At 40.9% G+C, this 23,048-nt stretch overlaps 1 protein-coding gene and 1 long non-coding RNA gene across 2 annotated transcripts in view; one reads left to right on the forward strand and one right to left on the reverse strand.

The window, feature by feature from the left end:
• Positions 1-41: 41 nt before the first annotated feature.
• LOC309383255 lies at positions 42-13,365 on the reverse strand. Its single transcript, XR_014173805.1, has 3 exons — positions 13,100-13,365; positions 3,010-3,135; positions 42-910 (listed from the first exon to the last, which is right to left on the reverse strand). It is a non-coding gene; the product is annotated as an uncharacterized lncRNA (long non-coding RNA).
• A 2,821-nt stretch (positions 13,366-16,186) lies between these two features.
• The window catches only part of LOC309384995 (uncharacterized protein), a 41,454-nt gene continuing 34,592 nt past the window's right edge, over positions 16,187-23,048 (forward strand). Inside the window, exon 1 of the mRNA XM_081939017.1 lies at positions 16,187-16,292. The gene's annotated coding sequence lies outside the window, so the exon portion shown is untranslated. The remainder of the gene's footprint in view (positions 16,293-23,048) is intronic.

Consider the following 23,048-nt stretch of genomic DNA (forward strand, 5'->3'; position numbering starts at 1 on the left):
GTTGACAGCTTTCTGCTGGTTAAAGTTTCCAACAGGCACGGAATCCAGGAACATTATCCGACTGCATAAATTTGAAATCTTCATACCAAATCATATTAAAAAAAAAACCCAAACCAGTTATGTTTATCCCCTCAGACAAAACTGCATACTCAAAATTATCATAATTTGCAAATCGGCTCAGATTATGCCTGGATCTTGTTTTATGAAAAAAGTTATTTCCTTTTCCATAATCTTTAACCATCTTCTAGAGCACAAAGGATACCCAATATATATGAGCAATCAACATTTGATGGTAGGTTGCTATATTATCTCAAAACAGACAACAGAAAAATGACCACTATTTCAGCTGCTGCTCGAACACCAAATCATGTTGGTATCCAATTTAACCAAACACAGCAACTGAAAACTCCTCTGAAAGGAGTGAATAGATAGCTCTCATCATAGAAACCACTGTTCTAAGCTGGACAAAATGGGGATTTCCCCCCCACTCTCCATTATGCCTCTTGTAACAAGTCTCCATGCCTGGCCTTTCATCTTTACCATCAATGGAAGTATAAAGAATTCATGCTGCTGTGGCCACCAACCCAATGCCCTTTTTACATTGCACTGCTTGGTCGGGCTCAGTAGCACAATGTGAAAAGAGCCTCGGGCAGGGGCCGTGCCCAGTGCATCCGAAGACCCTTTGCTTTGTCCACAGGAACAAGAGAGTTATCTTCTCATAATCTCACTGAAGGGTGAAAAGGATCACACGAGAACTGTGATTTATTTTATCAATGCACTTTCTTTAGTACGAGCTTCTATAGAATACTGGGCTGCTGCATGGTACATATTAATCAAACCATTCTCTTTAGTCTTCATCCAGCAGGAGTATCCAATTTTATGTTTCAAGAAGACTGTTTGGGAATTCAACCTAGAAAAGGGAGGGTAAAATAAAGGGAAATAACGTGCATCTACCATCAAGTCTCCTTTCTTACTACAACATAGTTGCAATTCTAAAGCAGTGTAGAAGTTTGGAACTCTGCCTTGGAACAGCATTACACAAAATAACCAGTTCTCTTTACAAGATTTAAAAAAAATATTTAGAATTCATAGTATATGTTATACTCAAAGAAAAAGCGTCAGTTATAAAATAAGCAGTTTCTCAGCTGTATTACCAAACAAGAGGCACAAAGCCTGAATCTTCAAAATCACATTCAGCCTCCCAAATTTTTTTATCGCCCCTCCCCCCGAATTCTTCAACAATTGCCACTAAATTTGAATTTGCAATATGACGACAGAGGGCTATGTTAAATACATTAGGATATTTAATTTTAATTCAAACAAATTTAGTTGTTGAGCAGGTCCGGCTATTTTTTATGGCTCTGATCACTTAATAATGTGAGACCTCCAACCTCTCAAAGGCAATATGTGACTCTCTACTCTCTACTTGTGCAATCTCGTGCTAATCAAAACCACTGGATCCAGAAAGCTATCGGTAGATTCTACTTGTCATGACATTTTCCTTTGTGTGCGCTTTAAATCCAGTCCCTCCAGAATTTTTCTTATATGAAATCCTAACAGTCACCTTATTTATACACGATAAAACTAAGCCCTGTTTCTTCTACATTCATATCTTTATAAATATTGATCTATAGTAAATCTTAAGACAATCACAGTTGATTCAAATTACAATTGATTTACCCTTTATGTCATCTAGACTACTTCTGAGTCCCAAATTACCAACTTCAGAATAATGAATATAATTAATTTATATTTTTCTAGATGTACTTTTTTTTTACACACAAGTTTTGCCTCTACTTCACATCTTCTGTATTAAAATGTGAAGGACCAAAACCAACGCATTTCCATCATTTAGTTGAAAAACAGGGAAAAAAGCAAAGAAAAAGCCTACAGCCAAGCCTATTTCTCAATTCTAAGCCACTGTAGCTATGGACACTCATGGGAGGAGGTGAGCACAAAGGTCATTGGGTCATGATATCATTGTCAAGAACAGAAATCATGAGCCAGGGTGGTTCAAATAAATAAAGGTTTATTGCATGCTAACCCTACAAGATGCTACAAGAATCTGAACTACTAATGGTTAGTCAAATTGGCAATAGATAAGGTTCAATGAAATTCAAGATGGGCTGGATCATTAGATCACTTTGTGGGTGCGAAGGAACTCCAGACTGATGATGCTCTTGACCCCTCCCTCAGGCTCAGCCTTTCCTACATCATTATGTAAACAACATATTTCACAAGTATATAATTATGTCTTCGGTCCAGGATAGTTGCGCTCCACCGTATTTTGATATATTGTGGCTTCCACTGGATGTCTTAAATTCTTTATATTATTCAATACACACGAAACCATATATATATATGGTATACACACACACACACCTTAGGTCAATCATTTATGTTGACCTAAGACCACATCCATTGCATTTCTCTATTACTTTCACCAGACATAAATTCCAATGCAACAGCCATTGTATACATATGAAATCTATAATATGCATCTGAATCACCATAGAAGATAGCAATATGCAGTATTACTATTGGAATAATTTTAACATTCAGAGTTTTTCTTGCAAGTAGTCCTGAAATATTGAGTAACAGATACTCTGAGTTGGAAAAAAAATCAAGTAAATAGGTAAGCAAGCATATGATAGCAAATCAAGCCTTAAATATGGGGGGGGGAGGGGGTTGATATTCCAAAGCAATGGTCATAATCAGGTAAAGCTAGGATTCTGTCATAGAACTACCTTCACAAAAAGCCACACTCTGTCGTGTAACAAGGCATTGGACTTTGATTCCTGAAAATAACCAGAAGAAAAACTAACTCAGAATTCCCTTCTCCAAGATTACATCTTATCAAATTGTTTTGCCAAATAATCTTTAATAAGTAGCTGAGAGAATAACTGCATTATTTAACCAAAGGAAGTGCTACCTGAAAATTGTTTCCAGCTGCATAGTAGTTTAGCTGGAAGCAACAGCACAACAGAAGGGAAAATAGATTGTTTATACCTAGTGTTTGGGGAACTGATGCAACAGGATGTCCTTGTTTTTCATTGACAGGTCGTTCACCTTATCAATGATGTTGAAACTTATCACCAGATATGAAGGAAACAGAATTTGGGAAATAACAAATTTCTAGAGCAAAGGGAGAACAGAAACAGCTATCAGATTCAGACAAGAAATGAGAGACTGCAAAACCATTTAAAATCTTTTCTATTTTGTCCTACATCATTTTTGGGAGGGTGGGAAACTATGCATTTCAGTTATATATATCTACATATAAAATATATTTTGTTTGATTGCTGGAACCAGCTTTCAGTTGTAAATGCATTGATTAGAAATTACTGCAAAGAGCTAACCAAGACATAAACAGACTTCACTGGATTGCTGTTTTTCCTAAACAGTTCCATGCCATTAATACATTGCTAATAAAAATAACTTTTAGAAATAGTTATGTTAATGGAGTATTCATTCAATATCTTTATACTAAAGTTAAAAATCAGTTTTTAACTGATTAACAGTTAAAATCGCAAATGGATAAAAACAGTTAAAAACAGTTAAACAGTTAAAAATCGCAAATGGATAAAAACAGTTAAACAGTTAAAAATAGCAAATGGATAAAAACAGTGCGGCAGAAACAAGTCATAAATTCCTGGAAATTATAAAAGATTATAAAAGAACAGCAGAATATGTAGATTTAAGTATGAAACTCCCATTAATCTAAATAGAGAAAAGAGAAATATACTTGAATTTGATAAAATCAACTCAACTTGAATAAGTTTTTACTAATTTCAGATGTGTGATTTTTATAATAGGACAGGTGGAAAAAGTCAGAAAAATATAAGCATAGCATTTCTTGGTTTCAGATCAATCATGAAAGAAGAGGGCAGACAAAGAATAAAAGAGAATGAAACTCCCAACTGCAAGTATAAATATTTTATTTAGTGCAAAGCATTTTAAAAAACCATATTCCTGATCTGCTCTGCAAAACTAATTCTATCAATAGCAAGAACAATTAAGAAAAATGCAAAAAGTATACACTATGTATAGAGTAGCTGTTTTCTGAACAATGAATACATTCCCCTCTATGAAGAAGTCAATACCATATTCACTCATTTCATGTCATAAATGTTTTAAATTATTTAAAACCACTGGAATTATAAACACATTCCATCAACCTTTGCTTAATATTAACACATATATGATTGCTTACAGCAGCTCAAACAGTCTTCTAGTATCATTCCATGAAATTACATACATGAATTGTAGCATGAAGACCACATTGTTGTAGTTACTTTGTTGAATTATATAACTACAATGTTTCACACAAAAACAATTTTGGTCCAGATTTATCATACCGGTAGAATAATGCATGGGTTGAGAAAAATAGTGTACAAATCAATTAAAACATATATAAATCATAGACCAGATAGATGCTAAAGATTTCGCAATGATTTTTCCATGTTAAAAAATGAATGTGAGGAATAAGTGTAGAAACTGAAAAGAGTGTCTTTTATTGGTGTTCAGAAACAAGTAGTTATTCACGCCTTGGAAACAAATATCTGTGTATAGTTTAGAACATGAAGCTAAATATACAAACTAAGTAGAAGAAGTATGCTCATTATACTTCATTTGATACCTAAGTATTCAGAGGCAAGTTGTGGATCCTCTTCTCTAGTATGTACAGAATGTTCTAATTCTCTTCTCACACCTAAGTGGTCCCACTTGGGCTTAAGCATGTGGATCAACAGCTGTTCTCTACATATAGCTGTCTTATGATGAGAAGTAAGGGATCAATACCGGCTTTCAACATCTGTAACTCCTTATGATATTTTAAGCGTTCAAGTCAAACATTGATACAGTGTTATATTTCCATATAAATAAACATTGTTTATTTAGCAAAGGGATAGCAATTTGTTATGAGATCTCCAAAGAGCCACTAACATTTCTAATCTTATTGTGATATTATTAGATATCCCACAGTTACCATTTAATTTCCCTCAGAGACTGCAGACTTACTTTTCCCACAAAACAAATTACATTGGGTTATATACATCCTTGACCTTGCAATAATAATTAACTGAAAAACTTTCTAACAGAAAGAGCAATTCAGCAATGAAATAAATTATCCCAAGAGATGTTTAGCCCTTCCTTCACAGGAAGTGTTCAAGCAGAGGCTGGAAAGTAATAAATCTGGGATATTTTAATTTGCATAGCTACCATGAACAGTGGGTGGTCTTAATGGCCTAAAAAGGGTGTTGATACTTACCTGATACGCCTCTTCTCATAGTGGGGGAGGACTATCCAGGATAGTATCCAGGATGGGTTGACCTTGTCCTCTCATTGATTGGGCTGAGTCAGATAAGCTCTTTGGGCCACACCCTGGTCACCAGGTACCACCCAGTTATCGGCGAAGAACCTTATCCGACTCGCTGTGTCATCCACTCCAGACTTTATCTTAGTTTCAACCTTTATTTATTTCTTCAACAGAACAGCTCAACCATCAAACATAACGCTCATGTTACATAACCCTATCAGGGAGGGGCTGGATACTCCTCCCCCACTATGAGAAGAGGCGTATCAGGTAAGTACCAACACCCTTTCTCCATAGTGAGGGGAGGAGTATCCAGGATGGGACTTACTAAAGCTTACACGTCCCTAGGGAGGGTTACCCATGTTAAGAGCTCGCACAAACCTTATGCTGGTGAGGCATCACCTCCGCCCTGTGCACAGCCTGCAACACCCTACGCCCGAATGAAGCCTCTGCAGAGGCAAGGAGTCCAGTTTGTAGTTCCTCATGAATGGTGAGGGGGAACACCACGTAGCTGCCCTACAGATCTGGATTTCGTCTGGAATGCGCTGTAATAGGGCTCGGTGTTTGCAGACCCCGTGCTTGGTAGGCAGTAACAATACAGGCTCGTAACCACCTGCCTATGGTGGTGGATGTCACCTTGTTCCCCAGGGATCCCGGCTGGGCTTCAGACTGTTCGGCCAGGTTTTTCTGAGGTAAATCCTCAGAGCCCTCCTTACGTCTAGAGTGTGCCACTTCCTCTCTAGCGGGTGAGAGGGGTCCGGGCAGAAATCAATTCTTGCGAGTGATGGAAGCAGGAGCACACCTTAGGGATGAAGGAGGGGTCCAACCTTAGTACCACCCTGTCTTGGTGGAACACGCAGAGATCCTCCCTGGCCGACAGAGCCTGTAGTTCGGATATCCGCCTGGCTGAGGTGATGGCCACCAGAAAGGCCACTTTAAGAGTCAAAAACTTAAGAGACACAGTTCACAAGGGTTCGAAAGGAGGGCCTGTCAGAGCGTCCAACACCTTATGTAAGTCCCAGGAGAGGTGCCTGTGTACCGTAGGTGGCTTAAGATTGGATTCCCCCTTGAGGAATCACGTGACCATAGGGTGGTGAGTCAAGGTCTGAGACCTACCGCACAGAAATACTGATGAGATGGCCGAGATCTGTCTCCTAATTGTATTGGGAGCTAACCCTCTGTCCAGGCCCGCCTGAAGGAAGTCCAGAACCTGTGGGATCGTGGCTCGAACCGGATTGTGGCCCCTGGAGCTGCACCATGTTGAAAAGGCATGCCATGTAGCACTGTAAATGCGCTCCGTGGAAGGTCTGCGAGCCGCCTGAATAGTCTGTATCACCCTGGGGGAGAAGTGGCCTTCCCTCAGGATGCTCTGCTCAAGCGCCAAGCGGTTAACTGAAACCACTGAGGGTCCGGGTGCTCCAGCGATCCCTGGCTGAGGGAGATCCTCTCCTGGGGGATCCACCAGGGCCTGTCCACCAAGAGAGATTGGAGATCGGCAAACCAAGGCCTCTGGGGCCAGTGTGGGGTAATCACCACCACCTCCGTCCCCTCCCACAGGATTTTCTGTATGACCTTGGGAATCAGGGGTAATGGTGGCTAGGCATAGAGGAGCCCCCGGGGCCATGGGCATCAGAGACCGTCCACCCCCTCTGCCCCCCCGGTGTCTGATACCTGGAATAAAATCTCGGGAGCTGGGTGTTGAGAGGGATGGCAAATAGGTCGACCTCTGGGCGTCCGAAGTGCCTTGCCACTTCCTCGAATATCGCCGACTGCAGCCTCCACTCTGAATTGTCTACCTCGGTCCGGCTGAGCCAGTCGGCTCTGATGTTGTCCACCCCCGCTATATGTTCCACAGTCAATGACTGAAAGTTCCTTTTGGCCCACTGTCCTTCATGAGGGTCTTTGATCTGGTCCCACCCTGTCTGTTTATATGAGCCTTGGTGATGTTGTCTGTGAGGACTAAGATGTGGCTGCCCATGACAAGGTGATGAAATTGAAGGAGGGCCTGGCAGACCGCCCTGAGCTCCAACCAGTTTATGTTGTGAGTCAGTTCTGCCTGGTTCCATTGTCCTTGCGCCATCTGAGCCCACAGATGGGCGCCCCATCCGAACAGGCTTGTGTCTGTTGTTACCGTCACCCTGTCTGGCGTTCTGAAGATTTTGCCCTTGGAGATTGCCGGGAATGTCCACCAAGTCAGTGAGCGGGATACTTCTGTGGGCAGAAGAACCTTGGTCTGGGAGCAGCTCATGCGCCTTTGCTGGAAAGGCAAAAGGAACCATTGGAGGTCTCTGGTGTGGAACTGAGCCCAAGAGACAATGCCAATGGCAGACACCATGGTGCCAAGCAGCTTGGACAGTGTGGCTAAGGATACCCTATGCCCCCTGGCTACCTGAGCAGCAAGCTGCCTAAGAGAGAGCTGTCTTTCTGATGACAGAGAAACCGTGCCTGCCTCTGTATCTATCAGGGCTCCTAGGTGGACCAGACTAGTGGAGGGGTGAAGGTGGCTTTTGGCCAGGTTTATCGATAACCCGTGGTCTCTCAGGACTGCCATAGTAGTGTCTAGATCCCATAGCGCACCCTTGAAGGAGGATGACTGCAACAGCAGGTCATCTAAATAACATTGAATTCGAACAGGAACCTGCCTCAGGTGAGCTGCCAATGCCGCCATTACCTTCATGAAAACTCGAGGGGTGGACAACAACCCGAAAGGCAGGGCTCGATACTGGAAGTGGTGCCCTAGGTAGCAGAACCTGAGATGTTTACGGTGTTCCGGGGTATGGGTATATGCAGGTAGGCCTCTGTGACGTCTATGGAGGTGAGAAAATCTCCCTGCCTAACCCCTTCCAGGATGGAATGCAGTGAATGCATCTTAAACCTCCGATAGCGGATGAAATGGTTCATGCGTTTCAAGTCAAGAATCGCTCTCCAGCCGCCCGAGGCCTTAGGAATTACAAAGAGAATAGAGTAATACCCCTGGCCTTGCTGCTCTAGAGGCACTGGCTGGATGGCCCTGATGTCCAACAGGTGTTTGGATGGCCTCCTGCATCAGCAATCTCCGGGTTGGGTTGCTTGAGATAGGGCAGCTCCGAAAGGAACTCGGGGAGTTGGAGAGGAACTTGAGTGAGAGACCATACCGAATGGTGTTCTGGACCCACTTGTTGGAGGAGGTTAAGTCCCAGCAGTCTGCGAAGTACACCAAGCGCCCCCCCCCCCAATGGGAGGTGAGCTAGGTCTAGGTCTAGTTCTTGCAGAAGGAGCGCCTGCCTCCTCCTCCTCCACCCCCTCAAAAGGGCCTCTTCTGCTGCCTGCCCCTCTGCTGTCTATCTGGGTATCTCTGCCTGGATGAAAAACCTCCCTGGTACTGCCTGGGGCCCAAGTACCCAAACTCCGACCCCCTGAAGGAATCCTGACCCCGCAAGGAGGACCCGAAATCCTGCCCCCGGGAATTGGGGCATCAAGGGTATGGCGCCGCCCTGAAGTTGGACTTCTTGTGAACAGTGGAGAGCACCTTCTGCTTGTCCTTGTTCTCTACCAGGAATGGGTCGAGGGCTGCTCTAAAGAGGGATTCTCCCATGAAGGGGGCCGATGCCAGGCGCCATTTGTGGCGTACTTCTGCTTCCCACTGCTTCAGCCAAAGTAGCCTGCAATATACCTCAGATGAGGTGATTGCCCGGGAGGCAAACCTGGCTGCTGCTAAGGTAGCATCTGAGGAGAATTGGGTGGTGGCCACCAGCTTGTTGATGTCTTGGTGGTCCTGCTGCTGTGGGGCGTGGCGGTGATTGCCATCCTTGTGCAGCCCCCTCAGATGTCTTTTGTCTCTGTGAGGGGGGGTCCCCATCTGCAGTCCTGCAAGGAGAAAGAATCCCTGGAAATCCTTCCCCAGGTTCCTGGCCTGGGGTAGCCCTCTTGCTGCTGGCCTTGTGGCAAATGCGCTCCAAGGCTCGGTGCCTCCGCCTTTCGTATTTGGAGCCAGACTTTGGGGACTTGGAGCTGCAGCCTGCCTCTTTGGCCCCCTTGGAGGAGACGTGCTTTCTCTTTGCCTTTGCCTTGCCTCCTCCTCTTCCCTTAGCAGTCTTTGTAGCAGTCTCTGACCTGGTTAGCTGCTCCTCTGCTCCTCCGGTGGAGCTGCTGGCTACTGGGCTGGAAGATTGAGTCCTGCCGGCATCCTCTGTGCTGCTGGGTGCCGCCATCTTGGATCACATGGTTCCAAAATGACCGCCGGCTCCAAATTAAAAAAGTTCCTCTCCCTGGGAACATGCGGAAACGGCTTGTGCCTTTGGGGCTGCCGCACGGCTTCCGCTGCCCTAGGAGAGCTCTCTCTCTCACTTCCTCTGCTCTCTTTTCCGAGCTTTGAGAGCTCCTGCAGGCCACTATCTCTCTCCAGCACTCGCAGGCGCTCTGCTGCTTTTAAAAATGCCGCAGTTCACCGCTCGACCCCCTGGGGGGGAGCGGCGGAAAGCTCTGGCGCTGGCTGAACCTCTCCGACGTGACTGCCTTCCCAGGGCTTCCAGGGGAGCGTCCCCTCACCCGCAGTCTCGATTAATGCCCTAGGTTTCTCTTTATGACCTGGTCTGCACGTTGCCCTGAAGGGCTTGCTGCGCATGCTCTCTCTCTCTCTCTTCCCGGCCAGGGACTCAGCCAAGAGCCAGTTACTCACTCAGGCAGGCAGGCAGCGAATGCAATCAAGTAAACAGTGAGTTCAATCCTTTCTTTAATAAAATTTTCTAGGAGTTTGGGATGATCACAGTCGCCCATTGAGGGGCTGAGTCGATAACTGGGTGGCACCTGGTGACCAGGGTGTGGCCCAAGGTCAACCCATCCTGGATACTCCTCCCCTCACTATGGAGAATTATATAGCCCTTGCCACCTCTACGATTCAATTTATTCATGTATTGCACTGTGGGAGTACATATTTACTCCCTAATAACTCACAGATGAAATAAGCCAGAGATGGAAAAAACACCTTTTTTTCTTAGCTACTATTGTAGATGGATGGACAAAAAGAAATATAATCTCCCCACCCCCCACCCCCAGTGTCTCATCACAATTTATGAAGATCCACTGTATGAATATTAACTAAGCCCATTTCAAAAAGTGTATAATCTTAGTTTAAATTTCTTTAATATCTGCTAAATATTTAGCAAATTGAAACATTCTTATTGGATTTTAATTTCTGCAAATATAGTCATTTCCCTTTGTTTAAATCAAAAACTCTTTAGTGAAAACTCTATTATGTTTAAATTGAATTTGCATTGCAAATGATTGGGCACTGTCTAGTCCAATGTGATTTAGCTACTAGTACTATAAATCTTGTAAATCACTTCTATAAACAGTAATATGTCACAGTGATTGTATTTTGTCTGATTTCATGCAAGACAAGAATAAATCACTTAGATTAGGGTTAATATTCTCAATTTTTCTAAAAATGAACATAGACCACCCATTCTTTTTTAATTTATACATTCTGATATTATCTTTCTGGGTGGGTGGATGCTGTAGCTATATGATAAATTGCAGAAAACTCAGCATTTCATCAGGTTATGGCTACTAATTTCTCCAGACAGGGGGAAAATACTAACAAAAGTACATATTATTCCTTAAATAGGAATCGTTTGTCTCTGATGCAATGATACCATCATAAGAAACACCTCCCCTTCCCCAAAGAATGGAATTTTCAGCAGATTAAATTATCTAAAGTAAAGAAAGTTGCTTGGTTGGTAAAGTTTTATAGCCTTTGTGAGCTATAGAATTTTGCAGGTACTCATTGAAAATTTCCTTTTCAGAATATGGAAAACTTGCAGAAATCCTGTAAAACCTTCACACTTTAATACGATATTATTTCTCTATACAGTATTGCACTCTAGGCAGGCAGAAGTATGCCCACAAGGAGCCCTCCAATAATTATTCCAATGTTTAATGTTTTCGTAGAAATTCATAAAGTTTATCAAAGGACTCCGAATTGTGCAAGCCATTGTATTCTCTGTGACGCTCTATGGAAGTGAAAGCTGGAATTCAAAGAAGCAGGATAGGGAGAGTGTTGACACCTTTGAACTTTGGTATTGGAAACTCTTGATAATACCATGGATAGCCAAGAAAAAAAACCCCCAATGATTCATTGAACAAATCAACCCAGAGTTCTCATTTGAGGCAGGGATGACTAGGTTCAAATTATCCAACTTTAGCCATTTTACAATTTACATAAATACCCAATTCTCTGGAAAAAGTGGAAAGAAAGAAAAAAGGATGATCAACAAGTTGGTTGGACTTAGTTAAGGTGGCAATGAGTGCAACATTGAGACACTTGAAAGAACAGGCTAGGAATACCTTATAACGGAGAAGATATATGTGGTCACTAGGAGTCAAAAACAACTTGATAGTACATCAATTATCAAAGGAACTTTGATAATTCTTAAATTTGTGTATTGTCATTAGTCCTTCCATCCCATACATAATTCAGAAATTCCAGTTATCTTGACAGAGAAGCGGTATACTTATTGAGTATGGAAAATATGATGTTTGAGGGCAGGCCTTCCCACCTTCTATAATGTTTAGCATTCCAGCATCTTTTGAATTTCCTGTGCCAAGAATGCACAAGCGTATACATGGATGGTGTACAGGTTAGGAGGTTGGGTTCTACTGAATAGGGCTCAATTCCATGACCCTGCATGACAAACATTCCCCATCTACAATGAAAAATAAAGCTTGGAAACTTTCCCATTTTCTACCTTGTGTTAACATTCATCAGTGAGCACAACTATTATCCAGAGACACCCCATGTTCTAAACCAGTGGTTCTCAGCCTTCCCAATGCCATGACCCTTTAATACAGTTCCACATGTTGTGGTGACCCCCAACCATAAAATTGGTGTCTCGGTTCCTAAAACCATCGAAAATATGTGTTTTCCGATGGTCTTAGGCGACCCCTGTGAAAGGGTCGTTCGACCCCCAAAGGGGGTCCCGATCCATAGGTTGAGAACCACTGTTCTAAACCACAGCAATGGTTTGGGTTTATTCTATTGTGTGAAGCTGGCCACTATGGTCTGTAAACCATTGTTTTGTCAGATGTGAACTCGGTAAAATGTGATTTGCCCAATTAAACCACACTTAAGCAAACCCAGCAATTAGTACACTGTATGGGGCTAAACACTGAAAGTAAAATGCTTTGAACACCACCAAAAGAAGATCTGGAAATACTATTAGGAGAGAGCCTGAAGAGACCCAGAGGAGGAAGTCTGCTCTCACCATGCTTTGATTCTAAGGCAGTGTTTCTCAACCATGGCAACTTGAAGATGTCCAGACTTTAACTCCCAGAATTCCCCAGCCAGCAAATGCTGGCTGGGGAATTCTGGGAGTTGAAGTCCGGACATCTTCAAGTTGCCAAGGTTGAGAAACCCTGTTCTAGGGCTAGGACCACTACCCGAGTTAGGCCACACCGGGACAGAGAATAATCAGCGGCACTCGTCCCTTCTCCCAGTTATAGCCAAGGGTATGAAGTGTTGGAGAGGGGTGGGAAAAACCCTTCTCCGTATTTTCGGCCATTCCTCCCACCTCTTCTAGTTCAGGGCGTCGTCCATGGGGCTGACCGGTATCCGAAGCGCCCAGCCGGTCGCCCCCTCCCCGGGTCTCCCGCTCTCTCTCTCCTTAGACTGAACAAAAAAAAAGTAAGCTCTCTGGATCAAACCTGCGCTTGAAACACGTTTGTGAAAGGGAAGCAGGATCGGGCGAAGCGCCTTTGCCTGTGCTGGAGGGACAACCCCTTTGTGCCCGGGAGCGAGGCCATCTTTACCCTTTCGGCAGCTCTCTGGCTTCTCCTCGTCTCTCGCAATGGCCCCGCGGTGGAGGTTAAAACTTTGACGGTTTTCCCCCCGCTTTGCCCGGGCAAGAAAGTGGCGGGCACTAAATAGCTCCCGCGACTCTCTCTCTCTCCGCATTCCGCTCCGTCCATCTTGAATACTTGAGATTCTTGAATGGAGCCTGCGGGATCCGCTGCGCGCGGCTCAGATTGGCTGCCCGTTAACCCTTCGCCTTCTCATTGGACGCAGGGCTCATCTCGACCACTCCTCCCCCCGCCCCAACTTTAGTGCCCCCCTCCCTCCCGCGTTTTGGCTAGACGTTCCTTCTGTTCTGTGGCGGGTTGTTCGTTCGTATTTCGGTAAATTAACGGAGAAGCTCGCGCAGGACGAATGTACACGCGAAGGAGATCCGTGACAATCACGAAGACCCCAGCCTGTTCTTGTGGCTTATCTCCTCTGCACAGAAACCTTTCTTTGAATGCAAACCTCTGACACATCAGTAGGACTTTGCATGTAAACGCAGCGGGCTTATTTTGTCTACTTTATGCGTGTAAGGAATAGAGACGCGGGACTATTATTCCCTGTCGGTGGCTGCTTATTACTATTACTTTTTTAAAAATGTTTGCATTCGTGGTCAACCTTTAGGGAACAGACCTGTAAAGCAAGTATGTAAGGATCACTTCAGATGTAAATTTACATCTTGAGAAGTCTCTGCTTAACAACATCTGCCCTATAAAGTCATTTCCAGAAAATAAGTTGTATTTACTCTTTTGAAGACATTTGTAGTGAGTATTAGATTTATATCCTACTTTTCATTCAGGAATTAAGACACCCTACAAAGCCCTCCTTCCTACTGCTTTTTCCTGAAATAATCTTATGCAATAAATTGGGCTGAAAGAATAACTGGCCAAAAAGTTACCCATTGAGCTTCTGTGTTTTAGGGACACAGAATACACGGGTCAATTTTAATCCAATTATTTTTAGTCAATTGTTAAGCAACACCCCTCACTTGCTTCTTTATATCGCACAAGCTGTTGTGGACTATGATCCAGTTCATCAAATGCATTAACATGGCAGTTGGCAAGTACTATATGTGTGCATAGGTGTAGTATAGAGGGACAATAATGTGGACACTGAAATGAGATTAGAAGAAAATGAAATACGCAGAATTGGCAGGCTTTACTGTATACAAAATTTTCAATGCCTATTCATAAGAGCTGTTAATAATATAAGTAAACCAATTAACACACTTAATGGGTGTAAAATGCATTACTTTGATTTAGATCATACATAGTAGGGTTGCACTTCATGATTAATTGGAATTCAAACGCTTCAGATTAGAAATTCAGCTCACAGAAGAGAAAACAGCTCCTGTTAAGTGAAAGACCAAAGGCTACTATTGGTTTTTCTCTGGGAAAAATTTACTGGGAAATAGGAAACAAAAAAATATCCTAGAGTAAAACAATGATGAACCATCGATTATAGAAATGCTTTCAACTATGTTAAATCATGACAAACTATGAATTATCCATGCAAAATATGAATCCTAAAACATCTCACTGTCCTCACATGAAACCTATAGGCAGATGAAGAAACCACAGTATAGGCAGAATATGGGAAAACAGATGGGTTGAAGTTTGGTAAAGGAGACAGAACTTTATGCTCCATTTATTTATTTCACCTATATTCTGAATATAAAGGGAAGTAAGATTACATGAAGATGATCATGGTTCTAAAACTTGAAGAAGAAACATCAAAACATCAATAATCTGTGCTATGGTAATAACCCTGAAAGCCAAAAATGCAAAGAATCTGCAATCTCTAGAAATAAAAGTCAAAGACATCATAAAAGTGGCACTAAATTTAAATATAAAGAAAGCCAAACTAATGACAAAAGATACAGCTGTCAACCTTAGAACTGACAACAAAGATATTTAGGTATTAGATAGCTTCTGCCTTTTAAAATCTACCAAGTCTTCAGTAAAGGAACAAGCATACAACAATTTTTCCATAGACTAACACTGGATAAAATAGACATGAAGATCTTGAAAAAGATATTCATATGTTGTGATGTGTCTACTTATCCAACTTTAGACATTTTACAATTTACATAAATTGTAAAGTGCAGACACTCTATGGAGGTGAATACTGGATGTTGAAGAAGCAGCAAGAGTACTGATGCTTTTAAAATTTGGGGAAAACTTGTCCTCAGCTATAACATAGTTTACCCACATTTTGGGGCACCCATTATTCTCCTTTTCCTTGAGAAAGTAAGTCCAATAGAACCTTTAAAGTTAGAGGATATGCTAATCTTTGTTATAAACTCATTTTCATTCAAGCTGGTTTCATTTTTACAGAAGTAAACTTCTATTTTTAATTCAGCAAGTTGAAAGGTAACCAGAACAATACTAGAAGCTTAATAGCTAAAGTAATTTTTAATTAAAAATAACTAGAGAAATAGCTAGATTTTAACTGAAAAAAATATGTCAGAGAAAGCACATACATAGAGACCATACTGATATTTCAGTTCAAACTGCAGTGTCAGCAGCAGTTATGTGATGTTCAAGAAAACAAATAATTTGTTCAATGAATAGAAGTACTCCAGGTCAACCCTCAGGCACTCTCCTTAAATAATGACCTTAACTGACCACAAACAAGAGGAACCAAAACACTTGTAGCCAAAACACTATTGAGAACTAGGATCTTGCATGAAGTAGTAACACATTTCCTCAGAAAATGCAGCCTGTCAACAAACTAGTTGGGACACATTGTATTTACATCTAAGTAATAGAGTGTATTGCCTCATAAAACATATACTATTAGCAAACCAGGTAGAACACTTTGTATTTATATTATTCAAACTAAAGGACCTTGGAGACACTTTGTACCACCCACCTATGAGGCAAATTTCTGTATTTTCATTTGTCCATAATCAAATGCCAGTACATTGATTAATGATCTTTGTTGATTTGCATTTATTAAACTATGGAGATGCTTCTTGTTTATTGGAGAGATGGAGGTTTTTTTTTCCTTCTCTCCCACTGGAAAGTTACTTCAGTGTTTGCCAAAGACAGAGTGATGAGACAACACTGAACCAGGAGTGAGTATATGTATGATGTTTAATTTCTTGCAGCTCTAGATCTACGCCAGATTTTGCTTTGGTATGTTGAAGACTGCACTTTGAAGGTGAGTGGGGACAGGACCAATTCTGGGTGAGGTTTCAGGAGTTTCATGGGATGAAATTGGTGCTTTTAATGTTCAAAAGACTTAAGGTACCACTTTACCCCTTAAATTCCTCTTTAAATCTTCCAAATTAAATTTTAAAATCCACAGATTTGGCTCAAGTAGGGCTTTTGGAAGAATCTAGGATTTCTGGCGCCAAAGTAGATGGAATAAATCATTTTTTATTATTTGAAACTCTTGCCAATCTACAGCAAACCATCCAGAAATCTACAAAAAATTCCAATCAGTTTTTGGAAATTTGTGAGAGTGGCTTTATCTTATTAATGATCAATTTACTTGTGGTTCATTCTATTCAATTTTTTGGGTTTTTATAATATTTAGCTATAGGCTTATTATTATTCAATTTTGTGAGTTCAATTGTTTTTTTTAAAATTTCTAAATCGCCCAGCTGCCAATTATAATTGGCCAAGGGCCAATTATTATTCCCAGACAGGAAGACTGACATTTATTACAATTTTACAACCTGATGCAGTTGTGAAATTTTGTCCACCTCTTTCATTACAAATTAGAATAGAATAGAATAGAATAGAACAGAATTCTTTATTGACCAAGTATGATTCGACACGCAAGGAATGTTTTCTCTGGTACATAAGCTCTCAGTGTACATACAAACAGTAAGTGATAAATGATGATCATAATCATTGTAAAAATACATTCATCATAAAACATAAGATACAACACTTTGTGATAGGATACTAAATAAGCAATCAACATAAATCATACTAGGATACTAAATAAAACAATATAAATCGTAAGATACAAGCAACAAAGTTATTGTCATAAGAAGATAAGGAGATAGGTAATAGGAAAGATGAGAAGAATAATAGTAATACAGCCTTACTAGATAGTTTCATAGTGTTGTTGCTATTAGTTGTTTAGCATAGAGATGGCATGGGGGGAAACGTCCTTGTGTCAGGTTGTTTTGATGTGCAATGCCCTATAGCGTAGTTTTGAGGTAGAAGTTGAAACAGTTTATGTCCAGGGTGTGAGGGGTCTGTAGATATTTTCACAACCCTCTTTCTGGCTCGTGCAGTGTATAGGTCCACAATGGAAGGCAGGCTGGTAGCAATTGTTTACACTTAAAGTTGTATTGCCCAGCACTCATCCCTCCTGAGTGTGTATCAGTATTTAGGTTATATTCTAGTGAATGGGGATTTGGGCATCAGTTAATTGGGTTCAAAGGAGTCTAGCCCAGATGTCCTAATATGCATAGAACAGCATAATCAAAATTAAAATTGGGCTGGCTAAAATATGTCCAAATTGATCAGTGCTGTACTCTACTTATTTTTAGTAGGGAATGCTATATGTAGCGCTACCATAGAACATAAGACTCAAGCCCTGTACATCTATATTTCAGACGTCAGGTTTAGAATCAGAATCAGAATCTTCAGGATCAGAATAGAGCTAATCCTATGTTTTTTCCCCCTGATTTTTTTGATTTAGTAGATTTTTATAAATATTTCTTTTTTAATTTGAAAAAAATACAATATATACCATTATAATAAAGGTGAAGGAAGCTGAACAAAGAAAAATATATACAAGACACATATTTATAAATATACATGTATCACTAAATTGAAATCATGATTCATTACAGTCATTTATAGTTGATCTGTATCAATTCTACAAAATATTGGATAGGTGGAGCTATATGTTTGCCTTTTTAATGCTGAACAGTAAGTCTTTTGATTGTAAATCCAATTCCTTTTCTAAAGGTCAATTCACAAGTGATGCAGATAGAATATACACATCTGAAAATATTAAATCTCAAGCTTCAATTAATAATTTCTTCTTACCAAAATGCAACAATGCATTGAAATCAAACATTAATTTTATTGTACTTCCAACAACATAAATGCAATTAAGGTTATTTCTAAAGCATTATGTTTTGTTGAAAAGAATGTAATCTAAATATCTATTGTCCCAAAGGTGCTTCAGTTCAGAAGAAGCTTCTTAGATGAGAAGTGAAATATTTTAAAAAAAACACCAGGAAAGTCCAGTTGTCTTTTTTTTTTCAAACAAATTTTTTATTGGTTTTACAAAAAATAATCGGGAAAAGGGATGGTGAATAAGATTACAAATTTTGACAGCTACATTATGCAGGAAATGGCCCTCCCCCCCATTCTCATAACTTTCGTTTATTAATACATTAAGTTGTTACTACTTAATAATATTTTGTCAGCATATTTTAGCCTTTTATCTTCAAGTGATTTCAATCATTTTACATCAAACAGATTTTCTAGTTCATTTTTGTGATCTAAGTTTTCTCGGTGTTGCCTCTTCTCCCCCCACCAGCAAGGCTCCAGCACCTCCCGTGTCCTGTGTGTCCCGTGTAGTGTCATCAGATTTATTCAGGAGGACTTTGTTTTTTTCCATGAAGGCCTCAGACTCCATAGTTGTGTTAATTCTAACTCTAGTGTCCTCCCAGAATATCAGCATACCTTCTGGCATGAGCCATCTAAACCACACCCCTTTCTGGTATAATTTCTTCGCTAGAAGAGAATATTTTTTTCTTTTATCTCTAACTTTCTTTGGGATTTGTTTCAAGATGGCTATTTCTCTATCCTTGTATTTTAATAATTGCCCCCTTTGTGCACTCAGAATCTCATCTCTTGTAGTCTTTCTGAGAAATTTAATGTGGACCTCCCTTGGAACATTATGTGTTCTGGCGTATGCTGAGTTTACTCTATCAACCAGGTCAATATCCCACCCCATCTGTTGTCTGTATATTCAGCCAATAATTTTGTCATAATGTCCCCCAAATCTTCATCATCAGCTTCAATTACATTTTGAAATCTAAGGAAGAAAGACATCCTTTCAAACTCCATTTTTATCTGATGGTTCTCAAGTTCTTGGTTTCCTTTCTGGACACCCTCCCCCCACCTCCCTCCTCATCTCAGCCATCCCCTACTCCAAAAGTTCCAATCTTTGTGTATTTTGGGCCGTACGGTTCTGGTTTTCTCTGAGCTGTTCATTCATTTCTTTTAGTTGATTCTTCAGTTCTTCCTGCCCCTTTAAAATCGTTTGAAACATCTGTTGAGTTAGGTCCACCTCAAGGGGCTTGGGCTGGAGCAAAGATGTTAGTGTCTGTTGTCCACTGGGGCTGGACGCTGAGGATGTTGGGGCAGAACCAGCGAAGCCTGGTTTCCCCGGTGGTGGTTTTTTTGGTGCCATTGTGGTAAGAAGAGCTCAGAAATGTCTGTGTCAATACAGGAAAAAGGTGATTGTAAAAGTGGATAGCCGAGAGAGATCACGAGGCAGGCAGTCCAGACAAATAAAATCCTTTTCTAAAGTCTAAATCCAGAAAATAAAATCCATTGTTCCAGGTCCAGAATAATATGTATCAAGAGATATCTCTGAGTGTCACGGAGACAAAGACAAAATGCCAGCAATTTCTGTGGGTGGAGTCAAATTTCAGAGTACATGAAGACAACAGAAGTGTGCCATCTTGCCTTGCCAGCACCGGGATCAGAAGGCAACAAACCAAAAGTTTTCAAAGTTTTCAAAAAGTCAGATCATCACCTCATTTCACAATTGCAGTAAAATAAATCTGCTGCTTGCTATGAGCGTGACTTCATTCCAGAGTTCTCCCCCTTCCTCCTCCTCCGGGGGCAGAGAGCAGTTTAGAGCCGCTTATCCAAGGGGGGGGGGGAATCCCCCTCCCTCCAGTCACACTTCCCAGGAACGGATTGAATGTTTTTTTTTAAAAAAGCTGACATTCTTTTTTTCCCCTTCAGTCAAAAAAGGGAACGGGAGGAATTTCCACCTCACCGCATTGCAGCTGCAGCCTTCAAATCGTCAATCTCGCCCAGCTGCCTCGACGCGAAAGCGCAGAGCGCCTCCCCTTTTGCCTCCTGGTGCCTAGGGCAATGCAGGGAGCCCCCCCCCCACGGCCGCCGCCGACACAGGGGACCCCCCGCTAGCTGCCCCCTCGGCAGGGGCCCCTACGAGGCTCCCTGCGCCCCCCGATCAGGGGGGAGCCCACCAAGAGTGCACGGGGCGAGCAAAGCATGCCCGTCGCGATCCACAGCCAGAACCGGAAGCCAGGAAAGTCCAGTTGTCTTTTGAGGAAAGAACAACTTTGGGATAACCCTGATCTGGATGGTTGAGAATGTTCATAGACATCTAAACACCTATTGAAATTTTGTTTGTTTTGTTTTAAAATCTCTACTGATCTAATCTTTTTGAATCTTCTTGGGAATGCAGAGTGGGAGATAATCTAACCTTTGAACCTAATACAATTCCCTGTAGGAAAGTCAGAGGATGCCAAAATCCAGATAGTTTGCTGCCCAGAAGCTTCACATGATAAGTATAGCAAGAAGAAACCTAGGTATGTCACAAGATTTCAGAGAAGGAGATTGGTCATTTTAAACATTCAGAAAGGTTCATCTATAATCAAAAAGTTAAAAGACTGTTTCGCTCAACAGAAGAGGAACATGTAGGCAGTAGTTATAGCACATTTCCCACTATTTCCAAGAAAATAATAAGACAACAGGAATGTCTGAAAATTATATTTCTAAGCCTTATAGTTCCTTTCTTGATTCACTGATTCAATCAGTTAGGTAAGAAAGTCACAGAATAGTGCTGGTACTACAAAAAAAAAAAAAAAAGAATGGGAGGAGGATCATAAAGTAAAAAATATTGTAATTTACATGATAAAGCATCAGCCTACTTGCTGCGAATTTTTGAAATGCAAAATTAAACAAGAATTATGTTCATGTGAGTTGGTGCTGAGTGAATTTATGAAAAAGTTTGTATGTGTTCCAAATTATTTGGAGCTCAGTAGGGTGCTTTTGTTGTTTGAGAAGATAGGATCAATGTGTAAAAAGCTTTTTTTTGATGGTCAAAAGCACCTTGCTAAAAATATAGTCTGTTCAGCTGGCAGGAGTTGCCTGGAACAGAATGTGCAATGGAGCAAACTGTTCTCAGCTTTGCAGCAAATTGTAAAAACATTGTTTTCAGTATGAAATTGAAGACATCAGCCTATAGAACAAGGATATGTTAGACTTGCATGACAAGATGAACTGACAAAGAAAGGACTATGTGAATACAGGTAGTCCTTGAGTTACAACAGTTCTTTAGTGACTATTCAAAGTTACAACAGCACTGAAAAAAGTAACGTATGACCGTTTCCCATGTTTACAACCATTGCAGCTTCCCCTTGGTCATATGATCAAAATTCGGACACTTGGCATCTGACATGTTTATGAAGGTTGCAGTGTCTTGAGGTCATGTGATTCCCTTTTGTGACCTTCTGACAAGCAAAGTCAACAGGGAAGCCAGATTCACTTAACAACCATGCTACTAACTTAACTGTAGTGATTCACTTATCAACTGTGGCAAGAAAGGTGATAAAATGGGGCAAAACTCATTTAACAAATGTCTGTCTTAGCAACATAAATTTTGGATTCAGTTGGGGTTTTAAGTTGTGGACTTCCTGTACAGCAAACATTTGTTGAACCTCACTATTTCGCTTACGGTAAATGGACACTTTTCCCATTTAGAATAAAGAGACTTATGCTCTCTGTGGCATAAGTACTAGGGTGAGGAACAAGCTTGTGGTAAACAAGCTTGACAAAGCTTAGAACAGTTGGATTTCTCTGATAGTAAAGTAGAATTTCTAAGCCATAATAGATTTTATTTGAGTTGGATCCATCTAAATTCCTTTCAAGGAAATGAAGTTACCGAATGCATGAAAATCAAAGGCAAATTTCTTTAGTATAAAAATTAAGGCATTGAAAAACTCTGGGAACTTTTCTTATATAGAAGAGGCTTGTTGGATTGAATGAATAAATTGTCTAACTAACTAATTTAAAAAATCATCCAGAAGAATGTGAAAAACATGATTCATCAATTGCATGCGGACACATTGATCAGTCCTTAACTACTTAATATATATTCAAATTTTTTATACAGAAAATAAAAGGCAATTGATTCCTGGCCCTTTTTCAGGTGAGTCAGATTGTAAGCGCTTTAAAACTGAGATCCACTTGGCTAGAAATATGTGCGTTTTGCAATTCCAAGAACTGAGAAATTGGGGAAGAAAGTAGTGATCTCTGATTATTACAGAGTTAAGGACCATGCAATCATGGACACATAATGGGGCGCTATCTTTCTTCTTAACCAAAAAACATGTAACAGTGGGGAGAAAGAAAGGTTGGTAAAGCTTTTGAGTAAATTGTCATTAATAAACTCTTTTAGGTGGACTCTACAGGGCAGTAGTATTTTACTGGAATCTCAGCTCCACAAGTACGTTTTATAGTTACAGTCACAAAATCAATGGGAACAAATTAAGGGTTATGCTTCCTTCTTTCCAACTACACTAGTACAGTCTGCATATTTGACACAGGACAGAATATCACTCCTGGTGGAGATCATATGTGGTAGTAGTAGGTTACAGGTTAGAATTAGAATAGAATAGAATGGAATGAGATGGAATGGAATAGGAATAGAAAGGGACCTTGGAGGTCTTCTAGTACAGCCCCCTGCTCAAGCAGGAGAACCTATATACTGTTTTAGATAAGTGTCTGTCTAGTCTCTTCTTAAAAACCTCCACTAATGGAGCACCCACAATTTCTGATGGCAAGCTATTTTCACTAAAGTCTGTGAGTTTTATATGCTGAGGATTTAAAAATACATTATCATTTCCCAGTGGATATTTGGAATGTAAATCTGAAACCATTCCATTTCCATGAACTT

The sequence above is a fragment of the Natrix helvetica genome, assembly GCF_964273705.1.
Source record: "Natrix helvetica genome assembly, chromosome: 1".
Lineage (NCBI taxonomy): Eukaryota > Metazoa > Chordata > Lepidosauria > Squamata > Natricidae > Natrix > Natrix helvetica.